This window comes from Oryctolagus cuniculus, chromosome 3, assembly GCF_051225735.1.
Source record: "Oryctolagus cuniculus isolate XC-2025 breed Fujian yellow rabbit chromosome 3, ASM5122573v1, whole genome shotgun sequence".
NCBI classification, from domain to species: Eukaryota; Metazoa; Chordata; class Mammalia; order Lagomorpha; family Leporidae; genus Oryctolagus; species Oryctolagus cuniculus.
The window spans coordinates 123,303,808-123,326,159 of record NC_142869.1 but is presented as its reverse complement, the minus strand read 5'-3'; the positions used below and the strand labels follow the sequence as shown (position 1 = coordinate 123,326,159).

Here is a 22,352-nt window from a genome sequence, read left to right as displayed (position 1 = left end):
GATGATGCAGTATTCCATTTTGAGAAAGCACAGAGATGAAACTACTTCAGTTTATATGACAAAGATGAGAACCTTTAATAAATATTAATTTTAAAATCTGAATAAAGAACATGGTCATGTTAATTTGAATTCAAATGTACATTAATAGGTATCATTTTTCTTTGGATACAGAAGAAAGTCAGTGCATAATAACTTTCATTAACATAAATTTTCATAGGAGATTGTTAACTCCCTCCATACAAAACATAACCTGTGAGATTATTTATTTTCAGTTAATTAGAACTGACTATGTTGGGCCAAGTTGAAAGTTCTGTAAGACCAATATGGGCATAATTTACATCTGACCCATACATGATTCTTCCATGCTGGGTCCAAAGGTTACTAATACAACAGATGGAAAAGTGACTCCATCACTCAAATTCCTAAAGCCACATTATTTCTCTGACACTGAAGTCTTCAATCTATTACCCTGGTGCACATATGCAGACAGACACAAAGAATAACACTTGGATGGAACTCAGGATGCAAGGGGCAAGAGATGAGTGATACCTAAATTTTATATTCTGGTTAGGTAGGTCCTGGAGGAGGGTTCTCCTTCACCAGGCTGAGGATTTTAACTCCTTCCTTTGTCTTTCTTTTGTATCATCCAACCAAGACCCAGGGATACCAATCACTCCCTGGAGATAAGACATTTACTGGGTCATGGGTAGGAAGGAGGAACATAGCATACAGCTATTTAAAGACCGGCTATTGCCATTCCCACTTCCAAGACTTTATTCTACTATATTCACTTTGTCAGAACAATTAACACTTGAGTTTTGGCAGAGCCTTCATTGCTGCCTGTTCCTCACAGTGGTTTAAGCAAAGAGTCAGGAAGATGTGTGCTGTGCAGCAGGGACTTGAGTCATATCTATGGAAGGGAAGTTGCAAGAAGTCAGAGGCGGAGCAAATGCACTATCAAGTTGTGTTTGAAACAACTTTTCTGCCTGATTGGCCATAGCATAATCCCTGCTAGGAAATTAGTGGAAAGTGACATGTTGTAGGAGAAAGGAAACCATGCCTGCTGCCAGGAAGATCAGAAATGGAGGATTCCTGGAACTCATAGGCTGCAATAGGAACCAGGATAAACATTTTTCACATTGTGCCTCATTTAAACCTTGTAACTATTCTTTTATTATTATTTATATATATGTGTGTGTGTTTACATATAATTATTATATGAGATATGATATATAATATGTACATATTATATACTATATTATATGTTTCATTATTTCATGCATAACATTTCTACATATTATCTTACATCTACATTTTGTGCATTTCATATTAAATATTTAGATTTTTTCATAAATATACATGTGTATATTTTACTTATTTTAAAAAGAGAGATAGGCAAACAAATCTCTTATCCACAGGTTAATTCCCCACCTCAACATGCTGAACTGGGCTGGGTGTTAACCAGGAGCCAGGATCTCAACCCAGTTCTCCCACATGGGTGGCAGGGACACCATCACTACTGCCTCCAAGGGAGTGCATTGGCAGGAAGCTGGAGTCTGGAGTCAGAGCTGAGCAGCAAACCCAAGCACCTGGATGTGGGATGTGTTTTTTCTAGGTGACATCTTAATTGCTACACCAGGTGCCTGCTTCTACCCGTTCCTTTTGATGGACATCTTTAGTGAGACTTTAAAGATCAAAATCATTAGCGTAAGAAAATAAAAGATTTTTTCCAAGGTATATTAGTGAGATGATTCTAAATTTGTTCATTCTGATTCTAAATCTGGTGCTGACTTTTGAAACACAGACTTAACCTTTGGAAAATTCCAAAGTATGTTGAGTCACAAGAGCCACAGGAAATGATTAGAATATAATGAGGAACAATATTTTTGTTTTTAATATTTATTTATTTATGTCAAAGGCAAAGTTAGGCTGGCGCCGCAGCTCAATAGGCTAATCCTCTGCCTGCGGCACCGGCACCCCGGGTTCTAGTCCCAGTTGGGGTGCCGGATTCTGTCCCGGTTGCTCCTCTTTCAGTCCAGCTCTCTGCTGTGGCCTGGGAGTGCAGTGGAGGATGGCCCAGGTGCTTGGGCCCTGCACCCGCATGGGAGACCAGGGGAAGTACGTGGCTCCTAGCTTTGGATCAGCCGCAGCGGCCATTTGGGGGGTGAACCAATGGAAAAGGAAGACCTTTCTCTCTGTCTCTTTCTCTCACTGTCCACTCTGCCTGTCAAAAAAAAAAAAAAAAAAAAAAGGAAAAGTTAGAGATGGTGGGAGAAACAGTAACAGAACAGAGAGGTCTTCCATCTGCTGGTTCACTCCCCAAATGGTGAGAATGGTCAGGATTGGGTCAGGCCAATACCAGAAGCCAGGAGCTCCATGCAAGTTTCCCACATGGGTGCAGGGGCCCAAGTACTTGCTCCATCTTCTGTTGCTTTCCCAGGCACATTACCACGGAGCTGGATTGGAGGCAGAGCAGCTGGGACATGAACAGGGGCCCAAATGGAGTTCCATTTTAGCAGGTGCCAGCTTAGCTCTCTGCACCACAATGTCAGTCCCAGGAACCATCTTTCTAAACATGAGAACTGATTCCTTGTTTGCAAGGGGCAAAAAGACAAATACATTTGAATTTCTAATGCATGCTCAATCCTAGAACATACTGTCAGGTTATTATTTCTGGAGAATAGAAATCTTGAATCCCTATTCATAAGATTTAGATGCAAAATTTGAACTAAAGTTTGGGTCTTGTGACACAGTGAGTTAAGTTACTGCTTGCAGTACCAGCATCCCACATCACAGGGATGATTCAAGTCCTTGCTGCTCCACTTCTGATCTAGCTTCCAGCTAATGTACCTGGAAAGGCAGAAGAAGATGACTCAAGGTTTCAGGCCTCTGCCAGCCATGTGGGAGACCTGGATGGAGTTCATGGATCCTGGTATCGGTCTGGCCCAGACCTGATCATTGTCACTATTTGAGAAGTGAACCAGTTGGTGGAGGATCTCCCCCTGCCTCCACCTCATCTGTCTGTCTCTCCCATCCCTCTGTGTGATTCAGCCTTTAAAACAAATAAATCTTTTTCAAAAATAGTTGAACTATGAAATTAATGCCCATTCAATACATTGTGAAGTTTCTATGTGAATTATAGTGAAGAACAAAAACCTGAAATAAACCTGTTAAAATATGTGACAAAAATGACTATGAATAACACATAATTAGACAGCAAGCTCACAAATAAAAACAAACACAGGCAAAAACATTTGACCTAGTGGTTAAAATACCATTTGAGACACCCTCATCCCACATCAAAGTACCTGGGTTTAATACCTAGCTCTGGCTTCTAATTTCTGCTTATTGTTAATATATGCCCTGGGAAGTAGCTTATGATAGCTCAAGTATTTGGGTCCCTGCCATTGACATGGAGACTTGGATTGTGTTCTTGGCTCCTGGGTTCAGCCTAGCCCAGCTTCAGCTGTTGTAGGCATTTGGGGAGAGGACCAGGGGATAACAGTGTCCTTTCTCTCTCTCTTGCTGTGTGTGTGTGTGTGTGTGTGTGTGTCTACCTCTCAAATAAGTACAATAAATAAATGACAATTCAAAATCTGGCTAGGAAGAATTTCATTAAGACGTTTGAAATGTCTTTTTGTTTGTTTGTTTGTTTTTTAAACTTTTATTTAATGAATATAAATTTCCAAAGTACAGCTTATGGATTACAATGGCTTCCCCCCATAACGTCCCTCCCACCCTCAACCCTCCCCTTTCCCACTCCCTCTCCCCTTCCATTCACATCAAGATTCATTTTCAATTCTCTTTATATACAGAAGATCAGTTTAGCATACATTAAGTAAAGATTTCAACAGTTTGCTCCCACACAGAAACATAAAGTGAAAAATACTGTTTGAGTACTAGTTATAGCATTAAATCTCAATGTACAGCACACTAAGGACAGAGATCCTACATGAGGAGTAAGTGCACAGTGACTCATGTTGTTGACTTAACAAATTGACACTCTTGTTTATGGCATCAGTAATCAACCTGGCTCTTGTCATGAGCTGCCAAGGCTATGGAAGCCCCCTGAGTTCACTGACTCTGATCATATTTAAACAAGACCATGGTCAAAGTGGAAGTTCTCTCCTCCCTTCAGAGAAAGGTACCTCCTTCTTTGATGACCTGTTCTTTCCATTGGGATCTCACTAGCGGAGATCTTTCATTTAGTTTTTTTTTTTTTTTTTCCCCAGAGTGTCTTGGCTTTCCATGCCTGAAATACTCTCATGGGCTTTTCAGCCAGATCCACATGCCTTAAGGGCTGATTCTGAGGCCAGAGTGCTGTTTAGGACATCTGCCATTCTATGGGTCTTCTGTGTATCTCACTTCCCATGTTGGATCATTCTCTCCCTTTTTGATTCTATCAGCTAGTATTTGCAGACACTAGTCTTGTTTATGTGCTCCCTTTGGTTCTTAGTCCTATCATTATGATCAATTGTGAACAGAAATTGATCACTGGGACTAGTGAGATGGCATTGGTACATGCCACCTCGATGGGATTGAATTGGAATCCCCTGGTATGTTTCTAACTCTACCGTTTGAGGTAAGTCAGCTTGAGCATGTCCCGAATTGCACATCTCTTCCCTCACTTATTCCCACTCTTATATTTAACAGTGATCACTTTTCAGTTAAGTTTCAGCACTTAAGAAGAATTGTGTATTGATTACAGTATTCAACCAAAAGTATTAGGTAGAACAAACAAAAAAAAATACTAAGAGGGATAACATATCAAGTTACTCATCAACAGTCAGGGTGAGGGCTGATCAAGTCACCGTTTCTCATAGTGTTCATTTCACTTTAACAGGTTTCCTTTTTGGTGTTCAGTTAGTTGTCACCTATCAAGGAAAACAAGTGGTATTTGTCCCTTTGGGATTGGCTTATTTCACTCAACATAATGTTTTCCAATTTCCTAACAGGGATCACTTTTCAGTTAAAATTTAAACACCTAAGAATAATTGTGTGTTAATTACAGAGTTCAACCAATAGTACTAGAACAAAAAAAATACTAAAATGTATAAAGTATTACATTGTACATCAACCGTCAGGACAAGAAATGTCTTTATATAATGCTGTATTTCAATTCTTTTAAATTCTCTGTCAGATGTTTTGGTGTGTCTGTGAAGCAGTAACAGGTACAAATTATATTACATTCTGGTTACCACAGCAGATCCTACACTGTCATAAAAAACGTAATGTCAGTCTTTCTCTCCATCCCCTGATCTCTCTGTCTGTCTCTCTCTCTCTTGATTTCTCTCTCACTCTCTTATACTCTCCTTCTCTTCTTTCTTTGTTCGCCCCTTCCCTCAGTCTGTCAGGTTTTCCCCCAATAAACTCTTTCCCTTACTCCAGTGTTTGGTGTGTTTTGTGGCAGCCTTACACTGGTGCTGCAACTCAGATGCAGGCTCCCCCAGTGACTGTGCTCTCCCTTCGGGGATCTCTGAGTTGCCCTGAGGTCCTGGATTTCTGCCAGTCACAAAACACACCCTGGTAACTCCTTCCAAGCCACTGCATGCTTCATAATCTCCACCCACACACCGGCCTCCCAAATTCTGAGGTAAGATGAGGAATGGGAAATTCCTACAGTGACTTCTATGGGTTGTGGTTCTACTCTCATCTAAAGTCCTGGCACTGGGTGCAAACCACAACTCCCAAAGGCCTTTTGGTTTCTATGGACTCTGTGTCTGGGCCATAGTGTGTGTGGGTGATGACTCAATCTCCTGTTTCCTTTCTACAGGCTAAGGCCTGGCCTCCAGTGGGTGCTTGGGTTATGACCCCCACTCTCTATTCCCTTATCCTCTCATCAGTCAGATGGCCAGGATTTCAGGGATGCCCGAGATCTGCAGATCTGACTCTATAGGTTGCCATGGGAGCTTCTTTATTTCCACATTCCAATTAAGTAATATGGTCCCTCTCAAATTGCCTCCAGACCTCAAATGGTGACCCTGATAGCTTTATCACTTCTGTGAGCAATCAGGGAAATGGAAGGAGATCCACATGTTCAAGCTTTTCTATCTTCAATCTAAACCTTCTATGTGTACTTCCTTCTCTCTGGCCCAGGTCTTATTGGCCTCCAAAATTTCCACTAGAGGTCAAGGGCCTGAGCCGAAAACCCCTTCTATGTTTGCAGCCCCAGCTCTTCACTGTCTTGGCTCACTGTAGCTTCCTCTCCCACCCAGGAATTCTGACTTTGTCTTAGAACCAGGCCTTGACCAAAGTCTACTCTCCCTGTATTATCACTGATCCTCCTGCTTTCACTCTCTAGTCCTTGTCTCCCAATTGGTCTTTGCCCTTCCCTCTCTAGTTCCCATTTTACCATGAGAATAGCAGGAAGTGGTAATCCCATCTTCAGCTCCTTGCTTATTGAAACAAGTTAGTTATTCCACCCTTCTGATGGTTCTTTTGTTTTATCATGAGCAAACAAGACAGAAAAATCAGGTCCTTTGACCTCCACCCCAGTGGAGTTCTTGTCTTTGGTGCATAGACCTCTGGCCCACTGTCACCTTTGGGAACTGTCTGCCAGCTGCCTGAACTTTTGTTTCAGAGGCAATCCCAAGTGGCTGACTCTTGACTATGATATCATGGGCCTAAGGTGTTCTTAGGGAAAAAAGCAACTGTAACTAGACACTGAGTTTGAAGAAATTTTTCTTTGACTCTAGGAAGATCACTACCTTTAAAAATATCACTTGTAACCTGCTGAATTTATTTTGCTATTTATTTTAACAGGTTTCTGGGTAATCAGTACTCAAAGAAACAGCAATGAGTAATTAGTACTTGTTTTAAATGAATGCAATTTTAATTTTAATTGAATTCAGATAGATATAAGGTATAATATAAATAATCGTATCTTAAGTCATTTAGGTATAACTACTAATATAAATTGGGTACAGGCCAATGAGATAAATGGATCTAAATGTAAACTTTGGTACTCTCAGCACTCTCAGCATGTCATATTCTATAGAAAAAATATCTGGGCTTGTTTAACAAATATGTTTTCATAAACTAATCATGAAAAATAGTTCAACACTGCTTAAAGTAACTCGGGCTGAAATTTGATGTGTTACCTTATTAATTTCAAAAATTTGGACTTTGACAGTTTCCAGATGGGCCCCTGGAAATTTCAAAGATACAGGTCTCTCATCTTATAGAGACACCAACTAATCAGGCTATCTGGATTATATTAGAAGTACTTTCAAGATGTGAATTGGTGCTAAATTTTAAGTTTTGATGATATAAAATACTACTGATACAAATGTCTGAAAGTTAAAAAGTCTAATGATCTTGGGTTACTAGACATGATGGTTATCTTAATGAGAAAGGCCTGGAGGACAAAAGGGTTAAATGTTCTGTAAAATCCTACAGGTGCTTTTGAAAATACTGTGTGAAGTAAGCAAGTGCCTCTTGTTGGTTAATGAGTTTATAATTTTAAACATGGCTACTTGAAGTCTTGTCATCCATAGTTTTATATATCATATTTGCTGCTCATAAGACAAACATTGTTGGTTCTGTGTTTAGTTATCCTCCTCTAGGTTCCAATGGACTTTTTTCAGCCACTTCTATTGTACTCAGTACTTTGGGATGGTTCTGTAAACAGAAGCAGCCAATAATGTACTACAGGTTCCAACTGGAAGTATGGTTAATTCAGGTTCCTAAGAGCAGAAAGTAATTCATATCAATTGGTAATTTAAAAAACAGTTAAAGAGTTTAAGAAGCTTTATTGTTCTATCTTTTATGTTTTGTTATATGTGCATACATACTGTATGTCTACATGGGAACACTTATTAAGAACTTTGTTTTATTTGGCTTATAGATAAAAGATTGTCCATAAATTTAAACAGCTAAAGTTAATCAAAGATATATTTTGATTCATGTGATCTGAATCTCTGTATCAGATGTTTTAAATCTGTTGATAGAAAGAAATTAAAGCGTTTTTATATGCTGGTGCTTGAATTTGCTGGTTAAAGAAGCTACACCATGTTAGATATTTAAGAGATGTTTTCAAATACATTTATAGAAGGCATTGGACCTTCTGTTAAATGTTTTCCTAAGCCATTATCTAATGGTTGAAATTGTTTGCTAAGTGTTCATTTGATATTGCTATTATCAGTAAGTGATCTGAGACTTGCCCCCTCATTTCTCTATTCTAAGCCTGACTTTTCCCTCATTTCTCTATTCTCTTTGAAGTAGGAAACTAATTCTATCCTGAATGACTCTCCAAGATGCACAATTTGATTTTTAAATCTTATAAAAGGGATGGCTAACATTTCCTGTAATAGCATAGCCAAAATGAGAGCTTAAATTATAATTTCACAGCTAGATTTACTTTGCTATCAGCATAGCAATCAGGCAAAACCTCCCTTTCAGACCACACAAAGGGAGGGAAAGTTTTAAAGTGAGGACATAACTTTTCTCATGGGCTTTGCATACCTCAAAATAAACCACTATCAGAACATGCCAGTGACTATAGACTTCAAGTTTAGGCTACTGAAGATTAGAGATGGGACTTGAGCACCCCCTTGACTTGCATCCTCTGGTCTGCTTTAATAAAAACCAGGAGGAAAAGAAAGCAAGTCATCAGAAGCAATGTAAAGATAGGTGGCAGGCCCATTAAATGTAACTCTGTACTGTGTTCTGCCATCAAAGAGACCCAACTGGCCAGTCCACTGCAGTGGCTTTCAATGTGGTAAGCCTGGGATTCAGCAGAAGTCAGCTTATGAAGAGACCTGGCAGCTCTGTCAGCCAAGAGTTGGATCACCAAAAATGGAACTGCTCTGGAGTCAAAGGACGCCCAGGTTATAGCCACAGACCTTGCTAGCTCCAAGCTGTAAAGCCTTCATTTGGCCCAGCTTCCAAAATGACTACCACTGCTGAGGGGACGGCCAAATAGGGTCAGTAACATCGCAGGCAGAACTGTAAATTTCCTGTTAGGATTGCCACCTGCCTTTACCTGGCCAGCTCTCCTCTCAGGCCAGCTAGGTGATGGAAATCAATAGGGTGCCTTCCCAAGGAGGTTCACACCCATGTGAAGAGATAGATAGGTCTGGGCCTCATAACTGATAAGGCCTTAAAACCCACCCTAGGTCCTCTAGTAATGACTCTATCCTTTGTTCTAGACTCTGTCTAGCCCACTTGAGGCCTCATCCCTTTATAATCATAGCATCTACTCAAACATCAATGGCTCTACTTCCGACCTGTGTGTATTGATGCTCGTGTCCCCCACTTAATGTTGTATGATCATTCAGAATTTCTCTACAGACAAAACCCTCTACTTGCAAAAGATGAATGGCTTTTCTCCTGGTCTTGGTTGGGAACAATTTTAAACCATGTCTAATCAAACAGCCTTCACAAGGGTCCAGAGACCCTCTTCATTTCCTCTCAATACTTGGTTAATGCCACTCTTAGGATCATTGGTTGTTATTCTCACTCTGTCTTTTATACTACAGTGTCCGTTTAAGTGTTTACAGGAGGTGATAATGGAACGAACCAAGGCCTTCAGCAACCAGGTGGTCAACCCAATGCTGCTACAGGGATATACACGGTTCCCCACCCAGGAGACAGCAGCTTGAGACATCACCCCAGGCCAGCAGGAAGTAGCTCTAAAGACAGATCATTGTCCCTCTGCCCCTCCTGGAATTTTAGGCTAATGTAATCCCATACAACTCCTGATTTACAAAAAGCAAAATGGGGGAATGTTAGTAAAATGGTGCAGTCCCAGCACCATCCTATGCCCTAGCCCCTGCCACCATTGCTGGAAGCCAGGCAGCCATGTGGCCCAACCACCGGTGTCAGCCCAACCCCCATCCTATTTGGATTTGCTGCTCCTAATTCCCTGCCCATACCCTGGCAAAGTATTAAAAGGACCTGTTCCTGAACACGTGGCTCTCATTCTCTCCATCTCCTGATCTCTCTGTCTCTCTGTCTGTCTCTGTCTCTTGATTTCTCTCTCGCCCTCTCTCTTATATTCTCCTACTCTCTTTTTCCTTGTTTGCCCCTTCCCTCCAGTCTGTCAGGTTTCCCCCAATAAACTCTTTCCCTTAAAAAAATGGAGTGTCTCTTCATAATTAATATTCCTAGTAATTGCTATTTGCAATAGTTAGGTAGATTTGAATATTTTCTTATTTGTACTGCTTTTCTCCTCCTTAAAAGTATTCAAAAGCTTACATATTTATGCATTGATTCTCATACCTTTAGGCTGAATCCATAAATTTTTAATAGCTGATGTACTTCTAACAAAAAAAATCACACATACAAATGTGTATAAACACATACACAAAAACTATCAAGACCTATGACATTTTCCACTCACTTTCTAGACAGTCTTACAATTTTTTAGTTTGCCAATTATTGCAAATGAAAATTTATCAAAAATATACTCTAAAAAATAAAGCTATGAGCTCAATATTTTAAATAACTCAGCAAGTATAAAATCCTCTCACTGTTTTCTCCAAATTAATTAATGTTGTTCTTCTGGGAGGGCTAAGAAGACTCTAAAGTAGTTTGTGTTGGTTAGATTGATTGTCTTATTAATTAGTGATAGTGGAAGACTTTAGATCTTGTATAGAAAAAAACAGAAATAAATTAAAATTGTTACATAGGCAATTTACTGGTTTTGATGAGCCATGTCTCTTGGGAACAACACTGAAGAATTGATTTCCTTAGCAAACATTGAGTCAAATACATTCAGTAGCTTCCCACACAGACTGGTCCAATCTTCCTGATGAGAATAATTAGAAAATTCATAAATCATCAATAAATTAATTAACTGTTAAGGTAAAATATTACTGGATAAAATCCAGGAAAAAGGAGACATGGAGAGATAAGTTATCATTCTAATTATCTACAAAATTTAGAGTGCATGAACTACCCAGAAAAGGGACTGTGTCTTGACAAGTATTTAACCTACAGCTTACAGATAAGGGTGAATTAGGGAAAAAAAAAACATAAATTGTCAGAAGAAATATAATCTTAAAAAGTAAAACAGGGGCTGGCATGGTGGCGCAGAGAGTTAAAAGACAACTTGCATCCCATCATGGCAGTTCCACTTTCAGTCCAATGCACTTGGGAAGGCAGAGGATGGTTGAAGTGCTTGGGCCCCTGCAACCACACAGGCAACCAGGATGGAGTTCTGGGCTCTTGGCTTTGGTTTGGCCCAGAACAGCCCATTGCCTCCATTTACGGAGTTAACCACAGATGGAAAATCTTCCTCAGTCTCTCCCTGTCAATCTTTCACATAAATAAAGGAATACTTTTTTTAAAGACAAAAAGTAAACCAATTGTAGCCCACATTTGGATGAACTCAGTAAGTAAAAATTAGATGAAGACATAGCTAGGAGAGTTTAACCTGGTAGTATTTAAGTGTGCTTCTTGACTCAGTAACTTGATGAATTTTGTCATTTGAGGAAATTCTTAGGTAGTCTTTCTTCAAATATGAGACCACCATCATTTTCTCTTTCCTCTCTAATCACCATACTTTCATCATTTTCATTCCATCTCTTTATGTTTCCCCTATGCTTTATTCGTTGTCTTTTGAACTAGTTTTCAATGTACTGATTCACATTAACTATGTAACTGGCACTGACTGCAAGGGAAAGGGTGAATATATCGGTAGATATGAATGAATATTGACCTTGGTAATTAAAACAAATAATGTCTGTAAAGACCCATACCTGTGTGTATCTATCAATCAACCCCTATGTATCTATCTATGTTTATACCATCTCAAATATAGCAAGTATAACTAGAAGATTTTTGATGGAACTAAATTCTTCTGTGTGCGTATTTGTTGTCCAGGAATTAGAAAATTATCAAACTTTATCAGATTTTAATCAACCAATGTTTATTTGTTGGTACCTCATAGGCGGAGACTTAGTCTGCTGTGTCATAACACCAATCCCAAATAAAATAAATCTTAAATAAAATCTTATACCACTTAACATGTAGAGCAAACATCCTACTTCATGATGAAATATTGTTAGCATTCCCTCTAAATATGGAAAAGAATAAATATTCCTTGCTAGCTCAGGTTCTATTTATGTTTATATTGGTAGTATGCTAACCAGTACAATCAGGCATGAAACAGTAAAACTATCAAAATGTGAAGAATACCAGTTTATATAAACAAAAAAGCAAATATATTGAGCCATGTTAATAGCCATAGCAACCGAAATTAGGAAGACGTCTGATTAAAGGCCAATGATGTACAACTCCCTGGTAATAATAACAGAATTAAAAAGGAAGGAAAGTCCAAAATGGAAGCAGTCCACACAGCAGACTCCTAGAATGACATTCGCTGTGAATAACACTCTGACCTCAGAATCAGCCTCAGGTGATCACTGACATCATAATTAAGAGTGTTAATTGTTAAAAGAACAACAGAAGTCACTCCCCATGTAGGACCTCTGTCCCTAATGAGTTGTACTATGGGAATCAACTGCAAATTTTGTGCCCAAACTGTACTCTATATGTTGTGTGTGTACATGGGTGCAAACTGTTGAAATCCATGCTTAACATAGAATTGGTCCTCTGTATATAAAATCAAACTAAAAATGAACCATAATGAAGGAGATGAGAGAGAGAGAGGGAGGTGGGATGGGAGGTAGGGTGGGGAGGGTGGGTGTGGGGGAAAGAACCACTATATTCTTAAAGTTATATTTATGAAAAAATGCATTCATTAAATAAAAACTTTAAAAATGCCAATGATGTATCTATATTTCAGCAGCAAATGAAAATTGAGGGGCTAGAGCTATGGCATAGGGGTAAACCATCACCTGCAGTGCTGGCATCCCATATGGGCACCTGTTGGAGATCTGGCTGCTTCTCTTCTGATCTAGCTCTCTGCTACAGCCTGGGAAACAGTAGAAAATAGCACAAGTGCTTGGGCCCCTGAACCCACCTGGGAGACCCCAGTGAAGCTCCTGGCTCCTGGCTTCTTCTTATCCCAGTCCCAGCCATTGCAGTCATTTAGGGAGTGAACCAGTGCATGGAAGGTCTCTCTCTTTGTCTTTCCTTCTCTCTCTGTAACCATGCCTTTCAAATAAATAAAACAAATATTTAAATAAATAAAACAAACTAAAATGTATAGGAGATATGCTAGCTAAAATAATCTAAATAAAGAACAATGTTAAGGCCAGCTCTGTGGCCTAGTGGGCTACGTCTCTTCCTACACTGCCTGCATTCCATATGCGCAATGGTTTGTGTCCCTGCTGCTCCTCTTCCCATCCGGCTCTCTGCTAGGACCTGGGAAAGCAATGGAAAATGGCTCAAGTGCTTGGGTCCTGCATCCACATGGGAGACCTGGAAGAAGCTCCTGGTTCCTGGCTTCTGATCATCCCAGCTTTGGATTTTGCAGCCACCTGGGAAATGAACCAATGGATGGAAGATCTCTCTCTCTCTCTCTCTCTCTCTCTGGTCTCTGTCTCCCTGTAACTCTGTCCTTCAAATAAATAAATAAACAAAAAGTAACGGGAAGTTGAAATTTAGAAAATAAAACTGTAGATGATAATAAGTAGCATGCAGTGGCTAGGAAAAATCTAATTCTTCACAGGAAAAAAAATAAAAATTATAAAAAATTTAAATACATTGCAATATGATGTATTTTCAGCGAATGTTGCTCAAATGCAGGCTGTATAAAAGAGACAGGCATTGGTAGTCTACTTTATGCACTATGTATAAATCAATTCCAGAGGAATTGCAGATTTAATTGTGAGAGGTACAAAGCAATAAATTGTCTACAAGGTAACATAGGGTAATGATTTCATGTCTTTGAGGCAGGAAGAGACTTCTTTAACAAGACACCAAAAGTGCTAATCCTACAAGGAAGGAAACCATAATTTGTACCTGTGATTATAGAGAAGATTGAAAACATGTCATTGTAAAAATTAAAAGAAAAATAAGAAAAGGAGGGAGAGTGGGAGAGAGGGAGGTTAGGGTAGGAAATACCATTATGCTGTTAAAACTGTATATATGAAATACGTGAAATAATTTCTTTTTTATAAATTATTTTTTTAAAAAAATAGAATAAGGAACTTTAAGATACCATCAGGAAAATGAGAAAGGAAGCCACCAAGTAGGAAAATGTATCTGAAACACATATAATTAATATAGGGCTCATGTACAAGTATAGTGCCTATAAGTGAGTTCCACCAAAACAATCGGAAAGAAACAGACAAACCAATAGGAACAGGATCAAACAATAGGAGTAGGTATTTCACAAAAGAGAATGTCCAAGTACTCAACATGAACCAATGCTTCCTATCAATTGCTTTTTACTTGCTAAATGTTTCATTTGGTTGAGTATTAAACCCTTGATTCTAATATAAATTTAAAAATGTGTTATCTCTGGGCTGGAGTTTTGTGGAATAGTAGGTTAAGCCCATTCTAGTCCCAGCTTTTCCTCTTCTGATCCAGCTCTCTGCTTATGGTCTGGGAAAGTAGTGGAAGATGACCTAAATGCTTGGGCCCCTGCATCCCTGTGGGAGACCCAGAAGCAGCTCCTGGCTCCCGGCTTCAGATCAGCTCAGCTCTGGCCATTGAGGCCATTTGGGGAGTTAATCAGAGGATGGAAGACCTTTCTCTCTCTCTCTCTCTCTCTCTCTCTCTCTCTCTCTTTCTGCCTGCAATTCTACCTCACAACTAAATAAATAAATAAATCTTTAAAAAATATGTTATTTCAAAAACTAAAAAGAGAAAGTAAGAAAGGGAGAGAATAGAAGGATAGGAAGGAGAGAGGGGAAGGGGGAAAGAGGGGAAGGGAATATTATACTCTTAGAATTTTATCTATGAAGGCCGGTGCCGCGACTCAATAGGCTAATCCTCCGCCTTGCGGTGCCGGCACACCTGATTCTAGTCCAGGTCGGGGCGCCGGATTTTGTCCCGGTTGCCTCTCTTCCAGGCCAGCTCTCTACTGTGGCCAAGGAGTGCAGTGGAGGATGGGAGACCAGGAGAAGCACCTGGCTCCTGCCTTCGGATAAGTGCGGCGCGCCGGCCGCGGCAGTCATTGGAGGGTGAACCAACGGCAATGGAAGACCTTTCTCTCTGTCTCTCTCTCACTGTCCATTCTGCTAGTCAACAACAACAAAAAAAAACTTATCTATGAAGTATATTGAATATGTTAAAACTAAAAATAAGTTTAAAAATACTCTAAAATGAAGGAAGAAAAAATTTATTTCACCATGAGGTACAGTCAAATCTCTCTAGAACGGCAATTAATTAATTTTGCAATGCCAACTTTTGATTAGGATGTGGAGCTATAGGAACGCCACATTACTGTTGTTACTTCTCAAAATGCACAAACATTTCACATGTAAACGAACTTTAAGACTCATCAATTTCATTGCTACAGATACAGGGAGTCCATGAAAAGTTTATTGTCTTTGAATTCTACTTTCTATGAACTTTTGCAAGCTCCTTCCTTTGCAGTTACTTGAAAAAGTTCAAGGGAAAATGGAATTAAGAAATGGTTATTTTGGTGCAAAAATTCTGAAATCCATGCATATGAAGAATCTTCAAAAAGTTCATGAAAAACTGCATGGATTTCAAACTTTTTTGCACAAATCAACTTACCTTTCCATTCCATTTTCCATGAACTTTTCAAAGTATCCTTACATTCTACAGACTTTACATAACTCTTGAAATACAGACCTTCTTTTTTCATAATATGCATTTTTGCAAACATTTTGAAGCTCCTTTGTATGCATAGATTTCATTCTTTGGCAGAAAAATAATTGAGTTTTGGTTTCATTTTCACAATTTTTGAAGTGCCCTCATATTTGTGCACATATGCACTGAAACCTATCAATGTACATAGCATCATGTACTACCAATAAAAAACTAGACACAACTCAACTGTCCACCAGCATAAGGATAGATATTACAAGATGGTGTAATTAGAATGGATATTCTAATATGGAGAATATATACAAAGAAAACTTCACAGCAAATAAAATACACAAATTATAGCTATGCTTTGTTTCTAAAATGATATAATTAAAGGAATGAAAATTTCACATCATTATCACTCAAGAAAATAAATGTATAGTTTCCAAAGAAACATGAACAAAAAAAAACTAGCAATACATTTATAAAGAATAATACATGATGAACAATTTGGATATATTTTAGATATGCAGTGTTCATTTATATATGAAAAATATATGTGATCCTTTCCATAGATTCAGTAAAAGTATTGGTTAGTACTCAATATCCATTGGGATTTAAAATAATATTTATACAAAGTAAGAATCAAAGTAATGTCCTTAGTGTATTAAAAAGACAGCAAAACAGTCATATTTAATGTTTAATAAAGAAATAAAGTTTTCTCTATGACAAATATAATATTGTAGCTCTCTCTGTTTCTGTACTTCTGCCTTTCAAATAAAATAAATAAATAGAATTTTAAGATTATGGCAGCCATACAATAAAATTTTTAGGAAGTAAAGTAGAATATACTCAAGATTTTAGTATATGGAAAGAGTTTTTCAAGTAAAATGTAAATGCAAACACATGGTAAATCTGGCAAAATGAATGTGAGAAAGCTATTGTTATTCAAAAATAGTCAGTTATCCATAGCAGAAAAAAATGTTTGAAACACACATACTTAAAAATGATGTATAGATAGTATAAAACTGTTCTCACAAAAACAGACACCATTAGCTAAAAATGGTCAGAAACTTGAGTAATCATTTTGCATAAGGAAGATGTTCACTTAGTTATAGGAGAATATTGATTACCTACAAGGAGATACTGATAGAACCTTACTGAAAATATGACTGACAAGGAGCAATCACTCAGCATTTTTTAGTGGTGGACCTATCAATGGGTCCATTTTGAAATATGAATTAGAAAAATGAACATTCATAAGAAAGGTCTTTAAAAATTCATGAAAGATGTGTACTATGAAATATTATGCATGGCTTTTCAAATTTTTTTGAAAAATAAGCTATATATTAATTCCATGTTTTCATGATCTTACTAAAGTCCCCTTATGCAGTACATAATCTTATCATTCATTCCACTCCTAGAAAATATTTATCAAAAACGCAAACACAATTGTATCCAAATAAATATGCAAAAATGTTCTTAGTAGTCTTATTTGCAATTTAAAGCTGAAAAATGTGTACTGTTGTTAGAATGTTTAAATAATGGTTTATTTATCAAAATAAGAACAATTTTTACATTAAATAATATAAGTAAATTCCCAAAAATACTATGTTGACAAAGAAGATTGACACCAATGAAGAACTAGAGTAAATGGCCCATTGTATAGACTTTACAAAGAGTCACAACTACTCTAAAACACTAGAAAGCAAAGTGGGCATTACCCTTGCTACTATGGGACAGACAGCAATTGGATTGGGGCATAAGTGTCTCCTTGGTGTTAATATAGTTTATGTTTAATCTTAATGCACATCTATGTTTGATATCCTTCAATTAAAAAATCCAAAAGCATCTTAGTGTAATTGAGGTAACTTGTTTGATGACATTTCCTTCTGGTTTTAGTGGTTACCATCTGACTGGTTGCAGTAAGAAATTATGCTTAAAATTACAATAAAAATGAAAACTCTAATATATACCAAGGTGAAGGAAACTGGTTTTGTGTGCCTCAATTTTCAGTTTCCTGAAATAAGGGATAAGGGGGTTGAAGTGAAGAGACTTCAAAGTTCTTCTAGATCTAAGTATCTATGAAAGACTCATCACTCTCAAATATATTCACTCCAAACTTCAGATCTCAAAGATCTGGGTTTTTTTCCTCCTATTCATAATATAGAAGCATCTGCTTCATGCTGCTTTTTAAAAATCGAGGTCAAATTTGCATATGGTGAGAAGTGTCACATCAATTAAAATAAAGGACATTTCTATTATCCTGAAGAGATTTTTTTACGGTCTCCTTTCAGTCAATCATCAGTCCCATAGGCAATCACTGTTGAAGTTTCTATGATCATATTTTAGTTTTACCTGATTTTGAACTGCTTAATAATAGAATTAAGCAATAGTTGTATGTGTTATGTCTGACTTCCTCTGAGAATTAAGTTTTCAAGATGCATCCATGCTACATTTTGTATCAGTATTTTATCGTTTTAAAAAGTAAACTTTTTTCTCATGATGAATCTTTTTTTTTCTTTTTTAAAAAATTTATTTATTTTATTTGAAAGCAAAGTTACAGAGAGAGAGGAAGAGACAGACAGAAAGAGAGAGAAACAGAGAGAGAGATCTTCTGTCTGCTGGTTCACTCCCCAAATGACCACAACCATAGAAGTTGGGCCAGGCCAAAAGCAGGAGCCAAGAGCTGTTTCCTGGTCTCCCATATGGATTCAGGGGCCCAAATACTTAGGCCATCTTCCGCTGCTTTCCCAAGCATGTTATCAGCGAGCTGGATCAGAAGTGGAACAGCCAGGACTCAAACCAGTGGCTATGTGGAATGCCAGCAATTCAGGCAGTAGTTTAACCCACTAAACCACAATGCAGGCCCCAATATTTATTGTTTTTGACTGATGATTTATTTAATTGATTGCTCCATTATCAAGCATCATGTGTTTATTTAAACATCTGGCAATGTTCATATTTCTGTTGGCACATCCTGTTGTTTATTATTTAGTGTCATAAATTAAATTGTGATAGTGTTTATTAAATAACTTTGGAAAAGGTAAAGCAGAGTGCAAAACTGCCTGAAATTAACGTGGTTCAATTTTCCCTGTGGAAACAAATCCTGGCAATATGTCAAACTCTTAAAGTGATTGTAGATTCCTATTCTAGAAGGCTTCTTCGCTTTCCTCCCACAATTACTCTCATTTTCCCCTTTCTTTCCTTCCTGCTTCTTTTCTCCTTCCTTCTGTCCCTCCTTCCTTTTCTTCCTTCACTCCTTGCTCCATTCCTCTCTATGTTCTTTCCTACTGTACTGTCTTGTCTTCTTCCTTCCTCTTCCTCCATCCTTTCCTCCTCTTCTCCTGTGTTTAAGTGTTTCTCTCTTTCTTCTGTCTTTCCTCCTTCCTACTCTCTTTCTCCACTGTGCCAGGATCAAGTTACTCAGTGATAAATGAGACTTGCCTGTGACCTCAAGCAGCTCACAAAAACCTTCTAAAAGTGATCTATCTACGCTGTGTATATGTGTTGAAATATTGTACTGTACCCCAAATGTGTAAATATCACATACTAATCCAAAATTTAAAAAGTAATTTTAAAACTAAATCTAATAACTTTTAAAAATAAAAGACAATTAGAGAGTTCACAGATTACTATGAAGAAAAACAAAAAAATCAAACAAACAAAATATTGTTCCTTGACATTCAAAGCAAGGGCTATTCAAAATCAACACATCTCAAAGTGACAGTTTCACTCCCATAGATTATGTTTTAGGTACTCTATTAGTTACCACAGATCAGAGAGACCATATGGTATTTGTCTTTTATTGACCGGCTTATTTCACTAAATATAATGGTTTCCAGTTGCTCTCTAGTTAGTGTAGGGTTAATTTTATGAGTATAAAAATTAACTGAAAAATTGGTCTCTGTGAAAGATAAGAGTGGGAAAGGAAGAGGGAGGAAGAAGAAAGGTGGGACTATGGGTGGAAGGGAGGAAGGGTGGGAAGAATCATCATGTTCCCAAATCCGTATATATTAAATGCATGAAGTCGCATTCCTTAAACAATAAAATAATAAAAAAGACAATTCTATACAGAAAACTCAATGATAGGCACTGTTTTTACTATTATTATTCATTTGTGAGGCAGAGTTATAAACACAGAGAGGGCGAGACAGAGAGAGAGGGAAGGAGGTCTTCCACCCACTGGTTCACTCCTCAAATGGCTGAAATGGACAGAGCTGAGCTGAACTGATCAAATCTAAGCCAGAAGCCAAGAGTTTCTTCTGGGTCTCCCACAAGGGTGCAGGGGCCCAAGCACTTGGGCCATCTTCCACTGCTTTCTCAGGCCATAGCAGGAGCTGGTTTGGAACGGGAGCAGCCGGGACAGAAACAAGCGCCCATATGGGATGCTGGCACTGCAGGCATAGGCTTAGCTTACTATGCCACAGCACCATCCCTCAACAGGCACTGTTGTAAGCTTCTTTAATGTCCACAACAACAGTCCTATGAGTGGAGTGACCTTGATGTATATTGTAAAAGGTAGGGCCAGTTAGGTGATGAGAAGGAACAAATGGTCAGGTTATTGGGACAACCGTATAGCAGGTCTGGTGTGAGCAAACTGACGTGTGTCGCCCTAGCCTCTCACTCTAGTGACAGGAAATGAGAAGCAATTCTTGTAGAACTTCTTGGGACACAGCTAGCAAGTGCAGAACCAGGCGTCCTAGATCCACAGACTTCTCTAAACCCTATTCACCTCCTTCATAGATCCTCAGGGATCTATGATCTGGCTCTGATGGGTCCCTGTGGCTTTGACACTTTGTCAGGGCAATGGGACCACAGGTTTCCGTTCTAAGCCCTTGCTGGCGGCAGATGTGCCTCCTTGCCATGCCTCAGTCCCTCAGGGTTGAAAAGTTGCATTCCTTGGACAAGCCTTCTCAAGGACATCCCAGTCTTGTGCTTTCTGCTGGCCTCTTCACAGACTCCAGGGGTCTCTGTGAACAGCTCTCTACTAACTTCTCTATCATGCAGCTCCTGACCCTTTGCTCCCTGGTTATGCTCATTGAGGGTGGGGCCTTCGCTTTTCTTCTTTTAAAAAAAAAAACTTTTCTTTAATAAATATAAATTTCAAAGTACAACTTCTGGATTATGGCTGTTTTCCCCCCATAATCACCCTCCCACCTACAAACCATCCCATCTCCTACTCCCTCTCCCATCCCATTCTGCATCAAGATTCATTTCAATTATCTTTATATACATAAGATCAACTTAGTAAATACTAAGTAAAGAAGATTTCAATAGATTGCACCCACACAGACACACAAAGTATAAAGTACTGTTTGAAGATTAGTTTTACCATTAATTTGCATAGTACAACACATTAAGGACAGAGATCCTACTGAGGAGTAAGTGCACAGTGACCCCTGTTGTTGATTTAACAATTGACACTCTAATTTAGGACTTCAGTAATCACCCAAGGCTCTTGTCATGAGCTGCCAAGGCTATGGAAGCTTCTTGAGTTCACAAACTCCTATCTTATTTAGACAAGGCCATAGTCAAAGTGGAAGTTCTCTCCTCCCTTCAGAGAAAGGTACCTCCTTCTTTGATGACCCATTCTTCCACTGGGAACTCACTCACAGAAATCTTCAATTTAGGTCATTTTTGGCCACATTGTCTTGGCTTTCCATGCCTGAGAAACTCTCATTGGCTTTTTAGCCAGATCTGAATGGGTGGGGCCTTTTCTCTTCTTGGGTTGTATATCAGCATTGTGTAGCAGGCACTCAAAAATAATTTTGTAAAATAAATAAATAAAAATCAAAACAAAACAAACAAACTGGTGTATGAGCTTGCAGCCTAGCACTGCTACTCGGACTTTTTTTCTGTATTGGGCATTTACTCACTGTTCCTGTATTAACCTTCCCAATACAGACTGTGCACTCCATAATCTCTTCAGTGGCTGCTGAAATCAAAGATAAGTGTATATAGTACATTCCTCTACTCATAAATCTTTAATGAATCCCTACTACTTAAAAAGGGTTACAATTTTTAAAGATTTATTTATTCATTTATTTAATTGAAAGGCAGAGAGAGAGAGAGAGACAGAGAGAGACAGAGATCTTCCATCTGCTGGTAGACTCTCTAATGGCCAGGGCTGTATCAGGAAGAAGCCAGGAGACCAGAACTCCACCCAGGTCCACATGGGTGGATGGATCCCAAGAACTTGGGCCATCACATACTCCTTTCCAGCACAAGAAGCTGGATCAGAAGCAGAGTAGGCAGGAGTCAAAACAACACAATCATATACTATACAGATGCCCCAAGGCATGGGCTAAATTCCCCGTGCTACAACACAAACCTCAAGCAAGTTACAATTTTTATGTGATGAAAAGCTACCATGCTCGCTTTGGCAGCACATATACTAAAAATTGGAAAGATACAGAGAACATCAGCATGGGCCTTGAGCAAGGATGACACACAAATTCATGAAGTGTTCCATATTAAAAACAAACAAACACACACACACACAAAACCAAACTACCGAGGTCTTAATTTCCAATATTTTTCTCTGGCAGAAAAAAATAAAATGAAAAAATCAACAACGAAAACCAAGATTCTTTGGATAAATGGCTGATTTCAGGTCTGTTGCAAGAAATATACAAGGTGGCCTGAAGCATTCTGTAATACCAGTAAGTGCCTAAAAAACAAGCTGATAAAGATAGGAAACAGCAGCCACCCAGAAGAGT

At 38.5% G+C, this 22,352-nt stretch overlaps 1 non-coding gene across 1 annotated transcript; it reads left to right on the top strand.

The window, feature by feature from the left end:
• The first annotated feature begins 22,003 nt into the window (after nucleotides 1-22,003).
• Nucleotides 22,004-22,111, top strand: LOC127491884 (U6 spliceosomal RNA). The gene has a single exon (XR_007920816.1). It is a non-coding gene; the product is annotated as a U6 spliceosomal RNA (small nuclear RNA).
• Nucleotides 22,112-22,352: the final 241 nt, after the last annotated feature.